The sequence below is a fragment of the Crassostrea angulata genome, chromosome 2, assembly GCF_025612915.1.
Source record: "Crassostrea angulata isolate pt1a10 chromosome 2, ASM2561291v2, whole genome shotgun sequence".
In the NCBI taxonomy this organism is placed as follows: domain Eukaryota; kingdom Metazoa; phylum Mollusca; class Bivalvia; order Ostreida; family Ostreidae; genus Magallana; species Magallana angulata.
The window spans coordinates 57864480-57888332 of record NC_069112.1 but is presented as its reverse complement, the minus strand read 5'-3'; the positions used below and the strand labels follow the sequence as shown (position 1 = coordinate 57888332).

Sequence of the window (23853 nt, the reverse complement as noted above, 5' to 3'; positions counted from 1 at the left end):
TAAATTGATTGTTTGACAGCACATTCAACCAGTTTTTCACTAACGTAATAAGAGGTTTAACAAACTCACATTCATAAAAGAGATGTGGAATAGTTTCAACACAATTGTCACATAGAATACATTTGTTACTTTTGTAGTACCCAATATTATTCATAAAGTAAGATACGGGAATTATTTCATGAATGATTCTGAACATTACATCTCTTATAAATCTGTCTATAAAATCATTGTGGAGTCTTTCAAAGACAAGTTTGAAATCAATACTCGGAAAAATTCTTTCTACTCTTGGCACAGTAACAACAAGTTCTAACATAATTTTATACAATTGTTTTGTTGAAAAATTACCAAAAATTCCAGAATAATTATCACTCTTGATTTCTAACAGGGTTTTCAAATCTTTCATACAGGTTCTATAAAATTCAGGAACATATTCAGAATGAGGCCTATTATTGCTTGCAAAAAGAGGTTGATATTGTCTTAAACTTAAACCTATCCAATATACAGAAAAATAAACATATTTTGATTCATTATTCATAATAATGTTTTGTAAATGTTTCAAACGTAAGGACTGTAATTTTACGTTAATATTAACAATGTCCAAGCCACCGTTTCCCTTGTAATTATAACATACAGTCCTTTTCAAAGGTTCTACATTGGTGGGCCACAAAAATTTAAAAATGGCTCTTTCGAATTGTTTTAAATAATATTGAGGTAAAACATAAACAGAACCAGTATAAACAATATTACCACACGCCAACATTTTCACTACAATAGATTTCTCAACAAAAAACAAATGACGTTGTTTCCAAATGATGAGAATTTTTGAAAATTTAGAGAGAATAGGTTGCCAAATATCATCTGGTGTAACATTATTTCCAAATTTTATTCCTAATAATGTACAGTTTTCGACCCAGGATATTCCAAAAGGATGATCTGAGCGAGATTTCCATTTGCCCAGCCAAACACCTTTAGTTTTCTTAAGATTAAGTTTTGCCCCAGACGCGCCTCCATACAACCTGCACCAGTAAAGTACACGCCGTATAGAAACATCACAAGTGCAAATAGCCAGGCTATCGTCTGCATACAAAGATAATTTAGCCATTTCTGAAGTGCCTGGTAGTTTAATACCTGAAATTTGTGTGTCTTCTCGTATTTTTCTGGCGAACGGTTCTAAAATCAAAACATATAACAAAGGGCTTAAGCTACACCCTTGACGCACCCCTCTATGTAATAAGAATGAATCTGAAATGTGATTATTCACAATAATTGAGGAACGTACCTCTGTATATAGTGTTTTGATCCAATGAATCAAAGAAGGTCCGAAATTGAAAGCCGAAAGAGTTTGAAATAAAAAATCGTAATTAACTCGATCAAAAGCCTTCTCCTGGTCTAAAGAAATGAAAGCTAGCGGTAACTGTTTTTGCTCACAGTAATCTATAATGTTCCTCATAAGATGTAAATTATTAAAAATGGTTCGTCCCGGTACGGCGCAAGTTTGATCAGGATTAATGATATAATCTAAAACTTGTTTTACTCTATTAGTAATTGTTTTGGATATTAATTTGTAATCACAATTGAGCAGGGAAATAGGTCTATAATTCTTGACATCAGTGCTATTATCAGGATCTTTACAAAGCAATGTAATGTAACCCATTTTTTGAGTATCAGATAAATGTCCTTCCTTAAAAGCTAAATTTGCCACATGTACTAAAGGATCAAGAAGTATAGAGCTAAACGTACTATAAAATTCTTTTGTAAGACCATCTGGGCCAGGTGACTTATTGTTTTCCATGTCTCGAAGTGCCAACAATAACTCTTCTTTTGTTATAGGGCCCTCACACTGTGCCGAAACATCATTACGTAACTTTGGTAAAGATTTTAAAAACAAGTCAACAATGTCCTGATCAATTGCCTCGTCCGTATACAATTTTGAATAGAAATCTTTAAATGCGTCTAAAATATCGCCAGATTTAACACATGTAGAGGACTCTGTGGTAATTTTGGTAATAGTTTTTTGCTTGGCCCTCTTTATTTCCTGCTGATAAAAAAATTTGGAAGGTTTTTCTTGATTGATTAAATTTTCTGCTCTAGACCGTATTTTTGAGCCAATGTAATTTTGATTTTGTAACTCTTTGATTTGTTTTTTGATTTCGCGTATTCTATCGATAAACTGACCAGGATTTTTTCGTTCAAAATATTGCAGACGATAATATGACTTTTCTAATACTTTCAATAGATCACGTTTGACTTTGGCTTTTTTCTTACAATAATATATAGTAAATTTTTTAATTTGTTCTTTCAAATGATCCCATATTTCAAGATAAATTTCCATACCGTCTATTAAATCGGAAAAGTACTTGGTAAATTCTTTAACAAATGTCTTATCTTGCAATAAAGAGTTATTAAATTTCCAGTATCCAGAGCCAAACGTGATGTCACCTGACACATTTAAATGTAAATATACAGCATCATGATCACTGTTACCAAACGGTACATTTTTACAAACAACTACATCATTACATAGATATTTTGTGATGTAAAACCTATCTAATTTACACCCCACTTTACTGGAGGTAAAAGTTACATTAACCTCATCTGGATTCAATATTCTAAAACAATCTAATAGCTGAAAATCTTTGACAATTTCTTGAATTTGTTCATTTCCTGTTGTACCATAAGTAACTTTACCACCAATTTTATCAATATTGGGGTTAACAATACAATTAAAATCACCTCCAATGATTAAATGCTTAGAAGTTAAACAATGTGGATACAAATCCTTCAAAAATGCAACCCTCTCAGGGGGAATATTAGGAGCATATATATTAATAATTCTAAATTGTACAGCATTATAAATAATATCTGTATATACTAGTCTACCATCTAAATCAACATATGATTTTTCAATAACAATATTTGGGTTTAAAAATACAATTCCAACCCCTCTACTTTGATTAGTACCAAAACTAAAATACGCTTGATTTGTATTGAACATTGATTTAAAATAGAGTACATTATTTATATTGTAAAAATGCGTTTCCTGTAACAACAATATTGAAATCTGTTCTTTAACACACAATGACAATAGCTCATAGCGAGTTTGGGCATTTAAAAGGCCCTTTGTATTCAAAGTAAGGAGGCGTAAAGCCATTATACAAAATTAAGTTTAAATGTACTATCGCTTAGCCATGTAACGAGAACAAGACAGTGAGCAGTAGTCTAAATATCTTACAAATTTAAAGTTTTCCGTGCATAGCATGAGTACATTTTTAACAATAAACTTAGATAACAAACAATATCTTACTAAATGACTATGAGTATAGTATAACATAACACCAGGAGTAAAACTCCTTAAATTTTTTATGATCACAGTCCGGGGGCACGCCATGGTCGGGTTAGGGGGGAATAGTATAAGTAAGAATAGTCCATGTTCAGTCCGTTTATCGTCTATCAGCTCGCGATAGTTCTAGGGCCCAGGGGCTCTCCGGAAAGTCGTACTCTACACGAGCTCTCTTTGTCTCCGTACCCAGGGAATCGTCCTCATCTAGAATGTTCATCACAGTTTCAACGGCCGCGTCAATCCATTGGGATTCGCGTGGTGTCACTGGAGTTGCTGCCACCAACTCACTCGACTGTTCACAGACATCGTCAGTCACCTTGTCCGATTTTCGCATTCTCAGAGGACTTGCCAACAGTCCCCTGAGACTGTTCATCATCGTCAGGCAACTTTCTAACAGATGCCTGCTCATTTTCATCTACCGGCATACCAACAGCCTCTGTCTCGTCTTGCTGAGGTATCCCAACAACCTCTTCAACTGTTTCAGGCTTACCAACAGCCTTATTGTCTGGGACACGTTCTTGGGGCTTACCAACAGCCTCTTTTGTCTGCGCCACTGAAGCATAGCTTCTGGTCGGTGGTCTGCCATATCGGAAAGTGGTGCATTCCCCTCTTAAATGTCCGACTTCCTCACATTTAAAACATACTGGAGGGCGTCCTGGAATTACAATTAAACATTTATTTCCATACATATGTGATATATATGGAATCTCTCTTTGTTCACCTTCTCTGAGAGAAAGCTTTGCTTGCCGGACCCCTGTAATGATGCCATTTTCAGTGACATGCTCCACTTTCCTCACCTCTCCATATTTGGCCAGAATTCTGTTGACATCCTCATTACTGACCCACAAGGGGATCCAGTGTACCTTCAACTTAAGCACAATCCTGTCACAAACATCGAAATGCAGCAGCAAGTCTTTATAAATGACATCTTTTCCTTCAAGGTCACTCACCTGGGCTTTGTTAGAAAAAGTCACAAACCAGGCATCTTGGCGGTCCATCTGCCAGGCAGCAACGATATCCGAGTATCCATGGCTCTGCAAAAGATGGACTAGATCCCTCCTGGATATTCCCTGTCTTGATCTTCTGACAGTGACCTTGACTGTTAACTCCATCATCTCCTGCATGCCCATCTCATCGAGATCAGTTTCCAACATCTTGACTAGGAATCCCTTAAGAAAAGGGAACCTACTCCACGGAAATCTTTAGTAAAAGGCGAAAGATTTAAACGTGGATTGAAGAGAAACCAGAGTGAATTGTACAAGGCATTGTATCATACTTGAGTGTTTCTTTTTGAAACATTTGTGAGTGTTCAAGCTTGTCTCCTACTGGTTCTCTCAATGCATGCAGGCGTAAGCACTTTTCAACCATAATGTTCCAAAGGTAAGCAAAGCATGAATTTTGTTGAATTGTATGGTCAAAGCTCATTCTGTGCCAAGTTCTGAAACAGACTCATTGCGGCCTCAAATCTTTGAAATTTGTCATCATCATGGGCGACAACTCAGTTCATTCAAGACAAAACTCCGATTCCGGAAAGTCCTCTTTGCAGCAGTTTCTGTGCTGATGTTATTGGGGTGGCATATACTTATACAAGACGTGCAGCTCTTGTACCTCTCCGAACCTTGACTTAGAACTGTGTTTTCACTCTGTGCGAAACTGTCACATGTGAACTCAATGTCGCATACACAATTCAAACCAATCGTTGCAATTGCATGGTGTGACATGTCTTACATTTTGAGTTCGTTTTGACCCTGAATGAAATCAGGGTTGGAAAAATAAGTCTATAGACTCATTAGATGTTCCTCTCCACGGAAATCTTTAGTAAAAGGCGAAAGATTTAAACGTGGATTGAAGAGAAACCAGAGTGAATTGTACAAGGCATTGTATCATACTTGAGTATTTCTTTTTGAAACATTTGTGAGTGTTCAAGCTTGTCTCCTACTGGTTCTCTCAATGCATGCAGGCGTAAGCACTTTTCAACAATAATGTTCCAAAGGTAAGCAAAGCATGAATTTTGTTGAATTGTATGGTCAAAGCTCATTCTGTGCCAAGTTCTGAAACAGACTCATTGCGGCCTCAAATCTTTGAAATTTGTCATCATCAAGGGCGACAACTCAGTTCATTCAAGACAAAAATCCGATTCCGGAAAGTCCTCTTTGCAGCAGTTTCTGTGCTGATGTTATTGGGGTGGCATATACTTATACAAGACGTGCAGCTCTCTTACCTCTCCGAACCTTGACTTAGAACTGTGTTTTCACTCTGTGCGAAACTGTCACATGTGATCTCAATGTCGCATACACAATTTAACCCAATCGTTGCAATTGCATGGTGTGACATGTCTTACATTTTGAGTTCGTTTTGACCCTGAATGAAATCAGGGTTGGAAAAATAAGTCTATAGACTCATTAGATGTTCCTCTCCACGGAAATCTTTAGTAAAAGGCGAAAGATTTAAACGTGGATTGAAGAGAAACCAGAGTGAATTGTACAAGGCATTGTATCATACTTGAGTATTTCTTTTTGAAACATTTGTGAGTGTTCAAGCTTGTCTCCTACTGGTTCTCTCAATGCATGCAGGCGTAAGCACTTTTCAACCATAATGTTCCAAAGGTAAGCAAAGCATGAATTTTGTTGAATTGTATGGTCAAAGCTCATTCTGTGCCAAGTTCTGAAACAGACTCATTGCGGCCTCAAATCTTTGAAATTTGTCATCATCAAGGGCGACAACTCAGTTCATTCAAGACAAAACTCCGATTCCGGAAAGTCCTCTTTGCAGCAGTTTCTGTGCTGATGTTTTTGGGGTGGCATATACTTATACAAGACGTGCAGCTCTTGTACCTCTCCGAACCTTGACTTAGAACTGTGTTTTCACTCTGTGCGAAACTGTCATATGTGATCTCAATGACGCATACACAATTCAACCCAATCGTTGCATGGTGTGACATGTCTTACATTTTGAGTTCGTTTTGACCCTGAATGAAATCAGGGTTGGAAAAATAAGTCTATAGACTCATTAGATGTTCCTCTCCACGGAAATCTTTAGTAAAAGGCGAAAGATTTAAACGAGGATTGAAGAGAAACCAGAGTGAATTGTACAAGGCATTGTATCATACTTGAGTGTTTCTTTTTGAAACATTTGTGAGTGTTCAAGCTTGTCTCCTACTGGTTCTCTCAATGCATGCAGGCGTAAGCACTTTTCAACCATAATGTTCCAAAGGTAAGCAAAGCATGAATTTTGTTGAATTGTATGGTCAAAGCTCATTCTGTGCCAAGTTCTGAAACAGACTCATTGCGGCCTCAAATCTTTGAAATTTGTCATCATCATGGGCGACAACTCAGTTCATTCAAGACAAAACTCCGATTCCGGAAAGTCCTCTTTGCAGCAGTTTCTGTGCTGATGTTATTGGGGTGGCATATACTTATACAAGACGTGCAGCTCTTGTACCTCTCCGAACCTTGACTTAGAACTGTGTTTTCACTCTGTGCGAAACTGTCACATGTGAACTCAATGTCGCATACACATTTCAAACCAATCGTTGCAATTGCATGGTGTGACATGTCTTACATTTTGAGTTCGTTTTGACCCTGAATGAAATCAGGGTTGCAAAAATAAGTCTATAGACTCATTAGATGTTCCTCTCCACGGAAATCTTTAGTAAAAGGCGAAAGATTTAAACGTGGATTGAAGAGAAACCAGAGTGAATTGTACAAGGCATTGTATCATACTTGAGTATTTCTTTTTGAAACATTTGTGAGTGTTCAAGCTTGTCTCCTACTGGTTCTCTCAATGCATGCAGGCGTAAGCACTTTTCAAACATAATGTTCCAAAGGTAAGCAAAGCATGAATTTTGTTGAATTGTATGGTCAAAGCTCATTCTGTGCCAAGTTCTGAAACAGACTCATTGCGGCCTCAAATCTTTGAAATTTGTCATCATCAAGGGCGACAACTCAGTTCATTCAAGACAAAAATCCGATTCCGGAAAGTCCTCTTTGCAGCAGTTTCTGTGCTGATGTTATTGGGGTGGCATATACTTATACAAGACGTGCAGCTCTCTTACCTCTCCGAACCTTGACTTAGAACTGTGTTTTCACTCTGTGCGAAACTGTCACTTGTGATCTCAATGTCGCATACACAATTTAACCCAATCGTTGCAATTGCATGGTGTGACATGTCTTACATTTTGAGTTCGTTTTGACCCTGAATGAAATCAGGGTTGGAAAAATAAGTCTATAGACTCATTAGATGTTCCTCTCCACGGAAATCTTTAGTAAAAGGCGAAAGATTTAAACGAGGATTGAAGAGAAACCAGAGTGAATTGTACAAGGCATTGTATCATACTTGAGTATTTCTTTTTGAAACATTTGTGAGTGTTCAAGCTTGTCTCCTACTGGTTCTCTCAATGCATGCAGGCGTAAGCACTTTTCAACCATAATGTTCCAAAGGTAAGCAAAGCATGTATTTTGTTGAATTGTATGGTCAAAGCTCATTCTGTGCCAAGTTCTGAAACAGACTCATTGCGGCCTCAAATCTTTGAAATTTGTCATCATCAAGGGCGACAACTCAGTTCATTCAAGACAAAACTCCGATTCCGGAAAGTCTTCTTTGCAGCAGTTTCTGTGCTGATGTTTTTGGGGTGGCATATACTTATACAAGACGTGCAGCTCTTGTACCTCTCCGAACCTTGACTTAGAACTGTGTTTTCACTCTGTGCGAAACTGTCATATGTGATCTCAATGACGCATACACAATTCAACCCAATCGTTGCATGGTGTGACATGTCTTACATTTTGAGTTCGTTTTGACCCTGAATGAAATCAGGGTTGGAAAAATAAGTCTATTGACTCATTAGATGTTCCTCTCCACGGAAATCTTTAGTAAAAGGCGAAAGATTTAAACGTGGATTGAAGAGAAACCAGAGTGAATTGTACAAGGCATTGTATCATACTTGAGTGTTTCTTTTTGAAACATTTGTGAGTGTTCAAGCTTGTCTCCTACTGGTTCTCTCAATGCATGCAGGCGTAAGCACTTTTCAACCATAATGTTCCAAAGGTAAGCAAAGCATGAATTTTGTTGAATTGTATGGTCAAAGCTCATTCTGTGCCAAGTTCTGAAACAGACTCATTGCGGCCTCAAATCTTTGAAATTTGTCATCATCATGGGCGACAACTCAGTTCATTCAAGACAAAACTCCGATTCCGGAAAGTCCTCTTTGCAGCAGTTTCTGTGCTGATGTTATTGGGGTGGCATATACTTATACAAGACGTGCAGCTCTTGTACCTCTCCGAACCTTGACTTAGAACTGTGTTTTCACTCTGCGAAACTGTCACATGTGAACTCAATGTCGCATACACAATTCAAACCAATCGTTGCAATTGCATGGTGTGACATGTCTTACATTTTGAGTTCGTTTTGACCCTGAATGAAATCAGGGTTGCAAAAATAAGTCTATAGACTCATTAGATGTTCCTCTCCACGGAAATCTTTAGTAAAAGGCGAAAGATTTAAACGTGGATTGAAGAGAAACCAGAGTGAATTGTACAAGGCATTGTATCATACTTGAGTATTTCTTTTTGAAACATTTGTGAGTGTTCAAGCTTGTCTCCTACTGGTTCTCTCAATGCATGCAGGCGTAAGCACTTTTCAACCATAATGTTCCAAAGGTAAGCAAAGCATGAATTTTGTTGAATTGTATGGTCAAAGCTCATTCTGTGCCAAGTTCTGAAACAGACTCATTGCGGCCTCAAATCTTTGAAATTTGTCATCATCAAGGGCGACAACTCAGTTCATTCAAGACAAAAATCCGATTCCGGAAAGTCCTCTTTGCAGCAGTTTCTGTGCTGATGTTTTTGGGGTGGCATATACTTATACAAGACGTGCAGCTCTTGTACCTCTCCGAACCTTGACTTAGAACTGTGTTTTCACTCTGTGCGAAACTGTCACTTGTGATCTCAATGTCGCATACACAATTTAACCCAATCGTTGCAATTGCATGGTGTGACATGTCTTACATTTTGAGTTCGTTTTGACCCTGAATGAAATCAGGGTTGGAAAAATAAGTCTATAGACTCATTAGATGTTCCTCTCCACGGAAATCTTTAGTAAAAGGCGAAAGATTTAAACGTGGATTGAAGAGAAACCAGAGTGAATTGTACAAGGCATTGTATCATACTTGAGTATTTCTTTTTGAAACATTTGTGAGTGTTCAAGCTTGTCTCCTACTGGTTCTCTCAATGCATGCAGGCGTAAGCACTTTTCAACCATAATGTTCCAAAGGTAAGCAAAGCATGAATTTTGTTGAATTGTATGGTCAAAGCTCATTCTGTGCCAAGTTCTGAAACAGACTCATTGCGGCCTCAAATCTTTGAAATTTGTCATCATCAAGGGCGACAACTCAGTTCATTCAAGACAAAAATCCGATTCCGGAAAGTCCTCTTTGCAGCAGTTTCTGTGCTGATGTTTTTGGGGTGGCATATACTTATACAAGACGTGCAGCTCTTGTACCTCTCCGAACCTTGACTTAGAACTGTGTTTTCACTCTGTGCGAAACTGTCACTTGTGATCTCAATGTCGCATACACAATTTAACCCAATCGTTGCAATTGCATGGTGTGACATGTCTTACATTTTGAGTTCGTTTTGACCCTGAATGAAATCAGGGTTGGAAAAATAAGTCTATAGACTCATTAGATGTTCCTCTCCACGGAAATCTTTAGTAAAAGGCGAAAGATTTAAACGAGGATTGAAGAGAAACCAGAGTGAATTGTACAAAGCATTGTATCATACTTGAGTATTTCTTTTTGAAACATTTGTGAGTGTTCAAGCTTGTCTCCTACTGGTTCTCTCAATGCATGCAGGCGTAAGCACTTTTCAACCATAATGTTCCAAAGGTAAGCAAAGCATGAATTTTGTTGAATTGTATGGTCAAAGCTCATTCTGTGCCAAGTTCTGAAACAGACTCATTGCGGCCTCAAATCTTTGAAATTTGTCATCATCAAGGGCGACAACTCAGTTCATTCAAGACAAAACTCCGATTCCGGAAAGTCCTCTTTGCAGCAGTTTCTGTGCTGATGTTAGTGGGGTGGCATATACTTATACAAGACGTGCAGCTCTTGTACCTCTCCGAACCTTGACTTAGAACTGTGTTTTCACTCTGTGCCAAACTGTCACATGTGATCTCAATGTCGCATACACAATTTAACCCAATCGTTGCAATTGCATGGTGTGACATGTCTTACATTTTGAGTTCGTTTTGACCCTGAATGAAATCAGGGTTGGAAAAATAAGTCTATAGACTCATTAGATGTTCCTCTCCACGGAAATCTTTAGTAAAAGGCGAAAGATTTAAACGTGGATTGAAGAGAAACCAGAGTGAATTGTACAAGGCATTGTATCATACTTGAGTATTTCTTTTTGAAACATTTGTGAGTGTTCAAGCTTGTCTCCTACTGGTTCTCTCAATGCATGCAGGCGTAAGCACTTTTCAACCATAATGTTCCAAAGGTAAGCAAAGCATGAATTTTGTTGAATTGTATGGTCAAAGCTCATTCTGTGCCAAGTTCTGAAACAGACTCATTGCGGCCTCAAATCTTTGAAATTTGTCATCATCAAGGGCGACAACTCAGTTCATTCAAGACAAAACTCCGATTCCGGAAAGTCCTCTTTGCAGCAGTTTCTGTGCTGATGTTATTGGGGTGGCATATACTTATACAAGACGTGCAGCTCTTGTACCTCTCCGAACCTTGACTTAGAACTGTGTTTTCACTCTGTGCGAAACTGTCACATGTGAACTCAATGTCGCATACACAATTCAAACCAATCGTTGCAATTGCATGGTGTGACATGTCTTACATTTTGAGTTCGTTTTGACCCTGAATGAAATCAGGGTTGGAAAAATAAGTCTATAGACTCATTAGATGTTCCTCTCCACGGAAATCTTTAGTAAAAGGCGAAAGATTTAAACGTGGATTGAAGAGAAACCAGAGTGAATTGTACAAGGCATTGTATCATACTTGAGTATTTCTTTTTGAAACATTTGTGAGTGTTCAAGCTTGTCTCCTACTGGTTCTCTCAATGCATGCAGGCGTAAGCACTTTTCAACCATAATGTTCCAAAGGTAAGCAAAGCATGAATTTTGTTGAATTGTATGGTCAAAGCTCATTCTGTGCCAAGTTCTGAAACAGACTCATTGCGGCCTCAAATCTTTGAAATTTGTCATCATCAAGGGCGACAACTCAGTTCATTCAAGACAAAAATCCGATTCCGGAAAGTCCTCTTTGCAGCAGTTTCTGTGCTGATGTTATTGGGGTGGCATATACTTATACAAGACGTGCAGCTCTCTTACCTCTCCGAACCTTGACTTAGAACTGTGTTTTCACTCTGTGCGAAACTGTCACTTGTGATCTCAATGTCGCATACACAATTTAACCCAATCGTTGCAATTGCATGGTGTGACATGTCTTACATTTTGAGTTCGTTTTGACCCTGAATGAAATCAGGGTTGGAAAAATAAGTCTATAGACTCATTAGATGTTCCTCTCCACGGAAATCTTTAGTAAAAGGCGAAAGATCTAAACGAGGATTGAAGAGAAACCAGAGTGAATTGTACAAAGCATTGTATCATACTTGAGTATTTCTTTTTGAAACATTTGTGAGTGTTCAAGCTTGTCTCCTACTGGTTCTCTCAATGCATGCAGGCGTAAGCACTTTTCAACCATAATGTTCCAAAGGTAAGCAAAGCATGAATTTTGTTGAATTGTATGGTCAAAGCTCATTCTGTGCCAAGTTCTGAAACAGACTCATTGCGGCCTCAAATCTTTGAAATTTGTCATCATCAAGGGCGACAACTCAGTTCATTCAAGACAAAACTCCGATTCCGGAAAGTCCTCTTTGCAGCAGTTTCTGTGCTGATGTTTTGGGGGTGGCATATACTTATACAAGACGTGCAGCTCTTGTACCTCTCCGAACCTTGACTTAGAACTGTGTTTTCACTCTGTGCAAAACTGTCATATGTGATCTCAATGACACATACACAATTCAACCCAATCGTTGCATGGTGTGACATGTCTTACATTTTGAGTTCGTTTTGACCCTGAATGAAATCAGGGTTGGAAAAATAAGTCTATAGACTCATTAGATGTTCCTCTCCACGGAAATCTTTAGTAAAAGGCGAAAGATTTAAACGTGGATTGAAGAGAAACCAGAGTGAATTGTACAAAGCATTGTATCATACTTGAGTATTTCTTTTTGAAACATTTGTGAGTGTTCAAGCTTGTCTCCTACTGGTTCTCTCAATGCATGCAGGCGTAAGCACTTTTCAACCATAATGTTCCAAAGGTAAGCAAAGCATGAATTTTGTTGAATTGTATGGTCAAAGCTCATTCTGTGCCAAGTTTTGAAACAGACTCATTGCGGCCTCAAATCTTTGAAATTTGTCATCATCAAGGGCGACAACTCAGTTCATTCAAGACAAAAATCCGATTCCGGAAAGTCCTCTTTGCAGCAGTTTCTGTGCTGATGTTTTTGGGGTGGCATATACTTATACAAGACGTGCAGCTCTTGTACCTCTCCGAACCTTGACTTAGAACTGTGTTTTCACTCTGTGCGAAACTGTCATATGTGATCTCAATGTCGCATACACAATTCAACCCAATCGTTGCATGGTGTGACATGTCTTACATTTTGAGTTCGTTTTGACCCTGAATGAAATCAGGGTTGGAAAAATAAGTCTATAGACTCATTAGATGTTCCCCTCCACGGAAATCTTTAGTAAAAGGCGAAAGATTTAAACGTGGATTGAAGAGAAACCAGAGTGAATTGTACAAGGCATTGTATCATACTTGAGTGTTTCTTTTTGAAACATTTGTGAGTGTTCAAGCTTGTCTCCTACTGGTTCTCTCAATGCATGCAGGCGTAAGCACTTTTCAACCATAATGTTCCAAAGGTAAGCAAAGCATGAATTTTGTTGAATTGTATGGTCAAAGCTCATTCTGTGCCAAGTTCTGAAACAGACTCATTGCGGCCTCAAATCTTTGAAATTTGTCATCATCATGGGCGACAACTCAGTTCATTCAAGACAAAACTCCGATTCCGGAAAGTCCTCTTTGCAGCAGTTTCTGTGCTGATGTTATTGGGGTGGCATATACTTATACAAGACGTGCAGCTCTTGTACCTCTCCGAACCTTGACTTAGAACTGTGTTTTCACTCTGTGCGAAACTGTCACATGTGATCTCAATGTCGCATACACAATTTAACCCAATCGTTGCAATTGCATGGTGTGACATGTCTTACATTTTGAGTTCGTTTTGACCCTGAATGAAATCAGGGTTGGAAAAATAAGTCTATAGACTCATTAGATGTTCCTCTCCACGGAAATCTTTAGTAAAAGGCGAAAGATTTAAACGTGGATTGAAGAGAAACCAGAGTGAATTGTACAAGGCATTGTATCATACTTGAGTATTTCTTTTTGAAACATTTGTGAGTGTTCAAGCTTGTCTCCTACTGGTTCTCTCAATGCATGCAGGCGTAAGCACTTTTCAACCATAATGTTCCAAAGGTAAGCAAAGCATGAATTTTGTTGAATTGTATGGTCAAAGCTCATTCTGTGCCAAGTTCTGAAACAGACTCATTGCGGCCTCAAATCTTTGAAATTTGTCATCATCAAGGGCGACAACTCAGTTCATTCAAGACAAAACTCCGATTCCGGAAAGTCCTCTTTGCAGCAGTTTCTGTGCTGATGTTTTTGGGGTGGCATATACTTATACAAGACGTGCAGCTCTTGTACCTCTCCGAACCTTGACTTAGAACTGTGTTTTCACTCTGTGCGAAACTGTCATATGTGATCTCAATGACGCATACACAATTCAACCCAATCGTTGCATGGTGTGACATGTCTTACATTTTGAGTTCGTTTTGACCCTGAATGAAATCAGGGTTGGAAAAATAAGTCTATAGACTCATTAGATGTTCCTCTCCACGGAAATCTTTAGTAAAAGGCGAAAGATTTAAACGTGGATTGAAGAGAAACCAGAGTGAATTGTACAAGGCATTGTATCATACTTGAGTGTTTCTTTTTGAAACATTTGTGAGTGTTCAAGCTTGTCTCCTACTGGTTCTCTCAATGCATGCAGGCGTAAGCACTTTTCAACCATAATGTTCCAAAGGTAAGCAAAGCATGAATTTTGTTGAATTGTATGGTCAAAGCTCATTCTGTGCCAAGTTCTGAAACAGACTCATTGCGGCCTCAAATCTTTGAAATTTGTCATCATCATGGGCGACAACTCAGTTCATTCAAGACAAAACTCCGATTCCGGAAAGTCCTCTTTGCAGCAGTTTCTGTGCTGATGTTATTGGGGTGGCATATACTTATACAAGACGTGCAGCTCTTGTACCTCTCCGAACCTTGACTTAGAACTGTGTTTTCACTTTGTGCGAAACTGTCACATGTGAACTCAATGTCGCATACACAATTCAAACCAATCGTTGCAATTGCATGGTGTGACATGTCTTACATTTTGAGTTCGTTTTGACCCTGAATGAAATCAGGGTTGGAAAAATAAGTCTATAGACTCATTAGATGTTCCTCTCCACGGAAATCTTTAGTAAAAGGCGAAAGATTTAAACGTGGATTGAAGAGAAACCAGAGTGAATTGTACAAGGCATTGTATCATACTTGAGTATTTCTTTTTGAAACATTTGTGAGTGTTCAAGCTTGTCTCCTACTGGTTCTCTCAATGCATGCAGGCGTAAGCACTTTTCAACCATAATGTTCCAAAGGTAAGCAAAGCATGAATTTTGTTGAATTGTATGGTCAAAGCTCATTCTGTGCCAAGTTCTGAAACAGACTCATTGCGGCCTCAAATCTTTGAAATTTGTCATCATCAAGGGCGACAACTCAGTTCATTCAAGACAAAACTCCGATTCCGGAAAGTCCTCTTTGCAGCAGTTTCTGTGCTGATGTTTTTGGGGTGGCATATACTTATACAAGACGTGCAGCTCTTGTACCTCTCCGAACCTTGACTTAGAACTGTGTTTTCACTCTGTGCGAAACTGTCATATGTGATCTCAATGACGCATACACAATTCAACCCAATCGTTGCATGGTGTGACATGTCTTACATTTTGAGTTCGTTTTGACCCTGAATGAAATCAGGGTTGGAAAAATAAGTCTATAGACTCATTAGATGTTCCCCTCCACGGAAATCTTTAGTAAAAGGCGAAAGATTTAAACGAGGATTGAAGAGAAACCAGAGTGAATTGTACAAAGCATTGTATCATACTTGAGTATTTCTTTTTGAAACATTTGTGAGTGTTCAAGCTTGTCTCCTACTGGTTCTCTCAATGCATGCAGGCGTAAGCACTTTTCAACCATAATGTTCCAAAGGTAAGCAAAGCATGAATTTTGTTGAATTGTATGGTCAAAGCTCATTCTGTGCCAAGTTCTGAAACAGACTCATTGCGGCCTCAAATCTTTGAAATTTGTCATCATCAAGGGCGACAACTCAGTTCATTCAAGACAAAACTCCGATTCCGGAAAGTCCTCTTTGCAGCAGTTTCTGTGCTGATGTGTTTGGGGTGGCATATACTTATACAAGACGTGCAGCTCTTGTACCTCTCCGAACCTTGACTTAGAACTGTGTTTTCACTCTGTGCGAAACTGTCACATGTGATCTCAATGTTGCATACACAATTCAAACCAATCGTTGCAATTGCATGGTGTGACATGTCTTACATTTTGAGTTCGTTTTGACCCTGAATGAAATCAGGGTTGGAAAAATAAGTCTATAGACTCATTAGATGTTCCCCTCCACAGAAATCTTTAGTAAAAGGCGAAAGATTTAAACGTGGATTGAAGAGAAACCAGAGTGAATTGTACAAGACATTGTATCATACTTGAGTATTTCTTTTTGAAACATTTGTGAGTGTTCAAGCTTGTCTCCTACTGGTTCTCTCAATGCATGCAGGCGTAAGCACTTTTCAACCATAATGTTCCAAAGGTAAGCAAAGCATGAATTTTGTTGAATTGTATGGTCAAAGCTCATTCTGTGCCAAGTTCTGAAACAGACTCACTGCGGCCTCAAATCTTTGAAATTTGTCATCATCAAGGGCGACAACTCAGTTCATTCAAGACAAAAATCCGATTCCGGAAAGTCCTCTTTGCAGCAGTTTCTGTGCTGATGTGTTTGGGGTGGCATATACTTATACAAGACGTGCAGCTCTTGTACCTCTCCGAACCTTGACTTAGAACTGTGTTTTCACTCTGTGCGAAACTGTCATATGTGATCTCAATGACGCATACACAATTCAACCCAATCGTTGCATGGTGTGACATGTCTTACATTTTGAGTTCGTTTTGACCCTGAATGAAATCAGGGTTGGAAAAATAAGTCTATAGACTCATTAGATGTTCCTCTCTACGGATATCTTTAGTAAAAGGCGAAAGATTTAAACGTGGATTGAAGAGAAACCAGAGTGAATTGTACAAGGCATTGTATCATACTTGAGTATTTCTTTTTGAAACATTTGTGAGTGTTCAAGCTTGTCTCCTACTGGTTCTCTCAATGCATGCAGGCGTAAGCACTTTTCAACCATAATGTTCCAAAGGTAAGCAAAGCATGAATTTTGTTGAATTGTATGGTCAAAGCTCATTCTGTGCCAAGTTCTGAAACAGACTCATTGCGGCCTCAAATCTTTGAAATTTGTCATCATCAAGGGCGACAACTCAGTTCATTCAAGACAAAACTCCGATTCCGGAAAGTCCTCTTTGCAGCAGTTTCTGTGCTGATGTTTTTGGGGTGGCATATACTTATACAAGACGTGCAGCTCTTGTACCTCTCCGAACCTTGACTTAGAACTGTGTTTTCACTCTGTGCGAAACTGTCATATGTGATCTCAATGACGCATACACAATTCAACCCAATCGTTGCATGGTGTGACATGTCTTACATTTTGAGTTCGTTTTGACCCTGAATGAAATCAGGGTTGGAAAAATAAGTCTATAGACTCATTAGATGTTCCTCTCCACGGAAATCTTTTTTTTTTTTTTTTTTTTTTTTTTTTTTTTTTTTTTTTTATTAAAATAACTTTATTTCAGAATTCATATACATAACAGTATGTAAACAATAACAATTGTAACAGTTTTAACAGGCAAACAAGCGACTAAATGTACTATTCACATAATGTGCCTAGATACTAATATTGAGTTCTAATTTTCCATTGATAATTTGACAAAATAAATGTTGATTACACCAGTAACTTTCAAATACATCATTATGAAATCTTTGAAAATCTGCTTGTATTCTTTGAACCAAATGATTAATGTACATCATTATCATACCATTAGATGTTATTTTTTTACGTTGAAACTTGGTTATACAACCTGTATTCCAAATAACATAGCACATCAATGAAATCAAAAATAAACACATGGATTCTATTTTCTTACTGGAAATATGGTAAGGAAAAATATGGAACCTTATGTGAGATATGTTAAAATGTTTAAATTGATTGTTTGACAGCACATTCAACCAGTTTTTCACTAACGTAATAAGAGGTTTTACAAACTCGCATTCATAAAAGAGATGTGGAATAGTTTCATTACGATTGTCACATAGAATACATTTGTTACTTTTGTAGTACCCAATATTATTCATAAAGTAAGATACAGGAATGATTTCATGAATGATTCTGAACATTACATCTCTTATAAATCTGTCCATAAAATCATTGTGGAGTCTTTCAAAGACAAGTTTGAAATCTATACTCGGAAAAATTCTTTCTACTCTTGGCACAGTAACAACAAGTTCTAACATAATTCTATACAATTGTTTTGTTGAAAAATTACCAAAAATTCCAGAATAATTATCACTCTTGATTTCTAACAGAGTTTTCAAATCCTTCAAACAGGTTCTATAAAATTCAGGAACATATTCAGAATGAGGCCTATTATTGCTTGCAAAAAGAGGTTGATATTGTCTTAAACTTAAACCTATCCAATATACAGAAAAATAAACGTATTTTGATTCATTATTCATAATAATGTTTTGCAAATGTTTCAAACGTAAGGACTGTAATTTTACATAAATGTGAACAATATCCAAACCACCGTTTTCCTTGTAATTGTAACATACAGTCCTTTTCAAAGGTTCTACATTGGTGGGCCACAAAAATTTAAAAATGGCTCTTTCGAATTGTTTTAAATAATGTTGAGGTAAAACATAAACAGAACCAGTATAAACAATATTACCACATGCCAACATTTTCACTACAATAGATTTCTCAACAAAAGACAAATGACGTTGTTTCCAAATAATGAGAATTTTTAAAAATTTAGAGAGAATAGGTTGCCAAATATCATCTGGTGTAACATTATTTCCAAATTTTATTCCTAATAATGTACAGTTTTCGACCCAGGATATTCCAAAAGGATGATCTGAGCGAGATTTCCATTTGCCCAGCCAAACACCTTTAGTTTTCTTAAGATTAAGTTTTGCCCCAGACGCACCTCCATACAACCTGCACCAGTAAAGTACACGCCGTATAGAGACATCACAAGTGCAAATAGCCAGGCTATCGTCTGCATACAAAGATAACTTAGCCATTTCTGAAGTGCCTGGTAGTTTAATACCTGAAATTTGTGTGTCTTCTCGTATTTTTCTGGCGAACGGTTCTAAAATCAAAACATATAACAAAGGGCTTAAGCTACACCCTTGACGCACCCCTCTATGTAATAAGAATGAATCTGAAATATGATTATTCACAATGATTGAGGAACGTACCTCTGTATATAGTGTCTTGATCCAATGAATCAGAGAAGGTCCGAAATTGAAAGCCGAAAGAGTTTGAAATAAAAAATCGTAATTAACTCGATCAAAAGCCTTCTCCTGGTCTAAAGAAATGAAAGCTAGCGGTAACTGTTTTTGCTCACAGTAATCTATAATGTTCCTCATAAGATGTAAATTATTAAAAAAGGTTCGTCCTGGAACGGCGCAAGTTTGATCAGGATTAATGATAAATTCTAAAACTTTTTTTACTCTATTAGTAATTGTTTTGGATATTAATTTGTAATCACAATTAAGCAGGGAAATAGGTCTATAATTCTTGACATCAGTGCTATTATCAGGATCTTTACAAAGCAATGTAATGTAACCAATTTTTTGAGTATCAGATAAATGTCCTTCCTTAAAAGCTAAATTTGCCACATGTACTAAAGGATCAAGAAGTATAGAGCTAAACGTACTATAAAATTCTTTTGTAAGACCATCTGAGCCAGGTGATTTATTGTTTTCCATGTCTCGAAGTGCCAACAATAACTCTTCTTTTGTTATAGGGCCCTCACACTGTGCCGAAACATCATTACGTAACTTTGGTAAAGATTTTAAAAACAAGTCAACAATGTCCTGATCAACTGCCTCGTCCGTATACAATTTTGAATAGAAATCTGTAAATGCGTCTAAAATATCGCCAGATTTAACACATGTAGAGGACTCTGTGGTAATTTTGGTAATAGTTTTTTGCTTGGCCCTCTTTATTTCCTGCTGATAAAAAAATTTGGATGGTTTTTCTTGATTGATTAAATTTTCTGCTCTAGACCGTATTTTTGAGCCAATGTCATTTTGATTTTGTAACTCTTTGATTTGTTTTTTTATTTCGCTTATTCTATCGATAAACTGACCAGGATTTTTTCGTTCAAAATATTGCAGACGATAATATGACTTTTCTAATACTTTCAATAGATCACGTTTGACTTTGGCTTTTTTCTTACAATAATATATAGTAAAGTTTTTAATTTGTTCTTTCAAATGATCCCATATTTCAAGATAAATTTCCATACCGTCTATTAAATCGGAAAAGTACTTGGTAAATTCTTTAACAAATGTCTTATCTTGCAATAAAGAGTTATTAAATTTCCAGTATCCAGAGCCAAACGTGATGTCACCTGACACATTTAAATGTAAATATACAGCATCATGATCACTGTTACCAAACGGTACATTTTTACAAACAACTACATCATTACATAGATATTTTGTGATGTAAAACCTATCTAATTTACACCCCACTTTACTGGAGGTAAAAGTTACATTAACCTCATCTGGATTCAATATTCTAAAACAATCTAATAGCTGAAAATCTTTGACAATTTCTTGAATTTGTTCATTTCCTGTTGTACCATAAGTAACTTTACCACCAATTTTATCAATATTGGGGTTAACAATACAATTAAAATCACCTCCAATGATTAAATGCTTAGAAGTTAAACAATGTGGATACAAATCCTTCAAAAATGCAACCCTCTCAGGGGGAATATTAGGAGCATATATATTAATAATTCTAAATTGTACAGCATTATAAATAATATCTGTATATACTAGTCTACCATCTAAATCAACATATGATTTTTCAATAACAATATTTGGGTTTAAAAATACAATTCCAACCCCTCTACTTTGATTAGTACCAAAACTAAAATACGCTTGATTTGTATTGAACATTGATTTAAAATAGAGTACATTATTTATATTGTAAAAATGCGTTTCCTGTAACAACAATATTGAAATCTGTTCTTTAACACACAATGACAATAGCTCATAGCGAGTTTGGGCATTTAAAAGGCCCTTTGTATTCAAAGTAAGGAGGCGTAAAGCCATTATACAAAATTAAGTTTAAATGTACTATCGCTTAGCCATGTAACGAGAACAAGAGAGTGAGCAGTAGTCTAAATATCTTACAAATTTAAAGTTTTCCGTGCATAGCATGAGTACATTTTTAACAATAAACTTAGATAACAAACAATATCTTACTAAATGACTATGAGTATAGTATAACATAACACCAGGAGTAAAACTCCTTAAATTTTTTATGATCACAGTCCGGGGGCACGCCATGGTCGGGTTAGGGGGGAATAGTATAAGTAAGAATAGTCCATGTTCAGTCCGTTTATCGTCTATCAGCTCGCGATAGTTCTAGGGCCCAGGGGCTCTCCGGAAAGTCGTACTCTACACGAGCTCTCTTTGTCTCCGTACCCAGGGAATCGTCCTCATCTAGAATGTTCATCACAGTTTCAACGGCCGCGTCAATCCATTGGGATTCGCGTGGTGTCACTGGAGTTGCTGCCACCAACTCACTCGACTGTTCACAGACATCGTCACCTTGTCCGATTTTCGCATTCTCAGAGGACTTGCCAACAGTCCCCTGAGACTGTTCATCATCGTCAGGCAACTTTCTAACAGATGCCTGCTCATTTTCATCTACCGGCATACCAACAGCCTCTGTCTCGTCTTGCTGAGGTATCCCAACAACCTCTTCAACTGTTTCAGGCTTACCAACAGCCTTATTGTCTGGGACACGTTCTTGGGGCTTACCAACAGCCTCTTTTGTCTGCGCCACTGAAGCATAGCTTCTGGTCGGTGGTCTGCCATATCGGAAAGTGGTGCATTCCCCTCTTAAATGTCCGACTTCCTCACATTTAAAACATACTGGAGGGCGTCCTGGAATTACAATTAAACATTTATTTCCATACATATGTGATATATATGGAATCTCTCTTTGTTCACCTTCTCTGAGAGAAAGCTTTGCTTGCCGGACCCCTGTAATGATGCCATTTTCAGTGACATGCTCCACTTTCCTCACCTCTCCATATTTGGCCAGAATTCTGTTGACATCCTCATTACTGACCCACAAGGGGATCCAGTGTACCTTCAACTTAAGCACAATCCTGTCACAAACATCGAAATGCAGCAGCAAGTCTTTATAAATGACATCTTTTCCTTTAAGCTCACTCACCTGGGCTTTGTTAGAAAAAGTCACAAACCAGGCATCTTGGCGGTCCATCTGCCAGGCAGCAACGATATCCGAGTATCCATGGCTCTGCAAAAGATGGACTAGATCCCTCCTGGATATTCCCTGTCTTGATCTTCTGACAGTGACCTTGACTGTTAACTCCATCATCTCCTGCATGCCCATCTCACCGAGATCAGTTTCCAACATCTTGACTAGGAATCCCTTAAGAAAAGGGAACCTACTCCACGGAAATCTTTAGTAAAAGGCGAAAGATTTAAACGTGGATTGAAGAGAAACCAGAGTGAATTGTACAAGGCATTGTATCATACTTGAGTATTTCTTTTTGAAACATTTGTGAGTGTTCAAGCTTGTCTCCTACTGGTTCTCTCAATGCATGCAGGCGTAAGCACTTTTCAACCATAATGTTCCAAAGGTAAGCAAAGCATGAATTTTGTTGAATTGTATGGTCAAAGCTCATTCTGTGCCAAGTTCTGAAACAGACTCATTGCGGCCTCAAATCTTTGAAATTTGTCATCATCAAGGGCGACAACTCAGTTCATTCAAGACAAAAATCCGATTCCGGAAAGTCCTCTTTGCAGCAGTTTCTGTGCTGATGATTTTGGGGTGGCATATACTTATACAAGACGTGCAGCTCTTGTACCTCTCCGAACCTTGACTTAGAACTGTGTTTTCACTCTGTGCGAAACTGTCACATGTGATCTCAATGTCGCATACACAATTCAAACCAATCGTTGCATGGTGTGACATGTCTTACATTTTGAGTTCGTCTTGACCCTGAATGAAATCAGGGTTGGAAAAATAAGTCTATAGACTCATTAGATGTTCCTCTCCACGGAAATCTTTAGTAAAAGGCGAAAGATTTAAACGTGGATTGAAGAGAAACCAGAGTGAATTGTACAAGGCATTGTATCATACTTGAGTATTTCTTTTTGAAACATTTGTGAGTGTTCAAGCTTGTCTCCTACTGGTTCTCTCAATGCATGCAGGCGTAAGCACTTTTCAACCATAATGTTCCAAAGGTAAGCAAAGCATGAATTTTGTTGAATTGTATGGTCAAAGCTCATTCTGTGCCAAGTTCTGAAACAGACTCATTGCGGCCTCAAATCTTTGAAATTTGTCATCATCAAGGGCGACAACTCAGTTCATTCAAGACAAAAATCCGATTCCGGAAAGTCCTCTTTGCAGCAGTTTCTGTGCTGATGTTTTTGGGGTGGCATATACTTATACAAGACGTGCAGCTCTCTTACCTCTCCGAACCTTGACTTAGAACTGTGTTTTCACTCTGTGCGAAACTGTCACATGTGATCTCAATGTCGCATACACAATTTAACCCAATCGTTGCAATTGCATGGTGTGACATGTCTTACATTTTGAGTTCGTTTTGACCCTGAATGAAATCAGGGTTGGAAAAATAAGTCTATAGACTCATTAGATGTTCCTCTCCACGGAAATCTTTAGTAAAAGGCGAAAGATTTAAACGTGGATTGAAGAGAAACCAGAGTGAATTGTACAAGGCATTGTAACATACTTGAGTATTTCTTTTTGAAACATTTGTGAGTGTTCAAGCTTGTCTCCTACTGGTTCTCTCAATGCATGCAGGCGTAAGCACTTTTCAACCATAATGTTCCAAAGGTAAGCAAAGCATGAATTTTGTTGAATTGTATGGTCAAAGCTCATTCTGTGCCAAGTTCTGAAACAGACTCATTGCGGCCTCAAAT

General features: G+C 37.8%; 24 non-coding genes across 24 annotated transcripts; all 24 read right to left on the bottom strand.

Annotated features, from left to right (window-relative positions):
* Positions 1–4468: 4468 nt before the first annotated feature.
* Positions 4469–4592, bottom strand: LOC128174975 (U5 spliceosomal RNA). The gene has a single exon (XR_008242618.1). It is a non-coding gene; the product is annotated as a U5 spliceosomal RNA (small nuclear RNA).
* Positions 4593–5085: 493 nt separating this feature from the next.
* On the bottom strand, positions 5086–5205 carry LOC128174968 (U5 spliceosomal RNA). The gene has a single exon (XR_008242611.1). It is a non-coding gene; the product is annotated as a U5 spliceosomal RNA (small nuclear RNA).
* Positions 5206–5698: 493 nt separating this feature from the next.
* On the bottom strand, positions 5699–5818 carry LOC128174967 (U5 spliceosomal RNA). The gene has a single exon (XR_008242610.1). It is a non-coding gene; the product is annotated as a U5 spliceosomal RNA (small nuclear RNA).
* A 487-nt stretch (positions 5819–6305) lies between these two features.
* On the bottom strand, positions 6306–6425 carry LOC128174955 (U5 spliceosomal RNA). Its single transcript, XR_008242599.1, has one exon. It is a non-coding gene; the product is annotated as a U5 spliceosomal RNA (small nuclear RNA).
* Positions 6426–6918: 493 nt separating this feature from the next.
* LOC128174977 (U5 spliceosomal RNA) lies at positions 6919–7038 on the bottom strand. Its single transcript, XR_008242620.1, has one exon. It is a non-coding gene; the product is annotated as a U5 spliceosomal RNA (small nuclear RNA).
* A 493-nt stretch (positions 7039–7531) lies between these two features.
* On the bottom strand, positions 7532–7651 carry LOC128174981 (U5 spliceosomal RNA). The gene has a single exon (XR_008242624.1). It is a non-coding gene; the product is annotated as a U5 spliceosomal RNA (small nuclear RNA).
* A 487-nt stretch (positions 7652–8138) lies between these two features.
* Positions 8139–8258, bottom strand: LOC128174969 (U5 spliceosomal RNA). The gene has a single exon (XR_008242612.1). It is a non-coding gene; the product is annotated as a U5 spliceosomal RNA (small nuclear RNA).
* Positions 8259–8749: 491 nt separating this feature from the next.
* LOC128174965 (U5 spliceosomal RNA) lies at positions 8750–8869 on the bottom strand. The gene has a single exon (XR_008242609.1). It is a non-coding gene; the product is annotated as a U5 spliceosomal RNA (small nuclear RNA).
* Positions 8870–9362: 493 nt separating this feature from the next.
* LOC128174964 (U5 spliceosomal RNA) lies at positions 9363–9482 on the bottom strand. The gene has a single exon (XR_008242608.1). It is a non-coding gene; the product is annotated as a U5 spliceosomal RNA (small nuclear RNA).
* Positions 9483–9975: 493 nt separating this feature from the next.
* On the bottom strand, positions 9976–10095 carry LOC128174980 (U5 spliceosomal RNA). The gene has a single exon (XR_008242623.1). It is a non-coding gene; the product is annotated as a U5 spliceosomal RNA (small nuclear RNA).
* Positions 10096–10588: 493 nt separating this feature from the next.
* LOC128174963 (U5 spliceosomal RNA) lies at positions 10589–10708 on the bottom strand. The gene has a single exon (XR_008242607.1). It is a non-coding gene; the product is annotated as a U5 spliceosomal RNA (small nuclear RNA).
* Positions 10709–11201: 493 nt separating this feature from the next.
* Positions 11202–11321, bottom strand: LOC128174962 (U5 spliceosomal RNA). Its single transcript, XR_008242606.1, has one exon. It is a non-coding gene; the product is annotated as a U5 spliceosomal RNA (small nuclear RNA).
* Positions 11322–11814: 493 nt separating this feature from the next.
* Positions 11815–11934, bottom strand: LOC128174972 (U5 spliceosomal RNA). Its single transcript, XR_008242615.1, has one exon. It is a non-coding gene; the product is annotated as a U5 spliceosomal RNA (small nuclear RNA).
* A 487-nt stretch (positions 11935–12421) lies between these two features.
* On the bottom strand, positions 12422–12541 carry LOC128174961 (U5 spliceosomal RNA). Its single transcript, XR_008242605.1, has one exon. It is a non-coding gene; the product is annotated as a U5 spliceosomal RNA (small nuclear RNA).
* A 487-nt stretch (positions 12542–13028) lies between these two features.
* Positions 13029–13148, bottom strand: LOC128174971 (U5 spliceosomal RNA). Its single transcript, XR_008242614.1, has one exon. It is a non-coding gene; the product is annotated as a U5 spliceosomal RNA (small nuclear RNA).
* Positions 13149–13641: 493 nt separating this feature from the next.
* LOC128174960 (U5 spliceosomal RNA) lies at positions 13642–13761 on the bottom strand. The gene has a single exon (XR_008242604.1). It is a non-coding gene; the product is annotated as a U5 spliceosomal RNA (small nuclear RNA).
* Positions 13762–14248: 487 nt separating this feature from the next.
* On the bottom strand, positions 14249–14368 carry LOC128174959 (U5 spliceosomal RNA). Its single transcript, XR_008242603.1, has one exon. It is a non-coding gene; the product is annotated as a U5 spliceosomal RNA (small nuclear RNA).
* Positions 14369–14861: 493 nt separating this feature from the next.
* Positions 14862–14981, bottom strand: LOC128174958 (U5 spliceosomal RNA). The gene has a single exon (XR_008242602.1). It is a non-coding gene; the product is annotated as a U5 spliceosomal RNA (small nuclear RNA).
* Positions 14982–15468: 487 nt separating this feature from the next.
* LOC128174970 (U5 spliceosomal RNA) lies at positions 15469–15588 on the bottom strand. Its single transcript, XR_008242613.1, has one exon. It is a non-coding gene; the product is annotated as a U5 spliceosomal RNA (small nuclear RNA).
* A 493-nt stretch (positions 15589–16081) lies between these two features.
* LOC128174973 (U5 spliceosomal RNA) lies at positions 16082–16201 on the bottom strand. Its single transcript, XR_008242616.1, has one exon. It is a non-coding gene; the product is annotated as a U5 spliceosomal RNA (small nuclear RNA).
* Positions 16202–16688: 487 nt separating this feature from the next.
* LOC128174974 (U5 spliceosomal RNA) lies at positions 16689–16808 on the bottom strand. The gene has a single exon (XR_008242617.1). It is a non-coding gene; the product is annotated as a U5 spliceosomal RNA (small nuclear RNA).
* Positions 16809–22295: 5487 nt separating this feature from the next.
* LOC128174976 (U5 spliceosomal RNA) lies at positions 22296–22419 on the bottom strand. Its single transcript, XR_008242619.1, has one exon. It is a non-coding gene; the product is annotated as a U5 spliceosomal RNA (small nuclear RNA).
* Positions 22420–22906: 487 nt separating this feature from the next.
* Positions 22907–23026, bottom strand: LOC128174957 (U5 spliceosomal RNA). Its single transcript, XR_008242601.1, has one exon. It is a non-coding gene; the product is annotated as a U5 spliceosomal RNA (small nuclear RNA).
* A 493-nt stretch (positions 23027–23519) lies between these two features.
* Positions 23520–23639, bottom strand: LOC128174956 (U5 spliceosomal RNA). Its single transcript, XR_008242600.1, has one exon. It is a non-coding gene; the product is annotated as a U5 spliceosomal RNA (small nuclear RNA).
* Between the last annotated feature and the right edge of the window lie 214 nt (positions 23640–23853).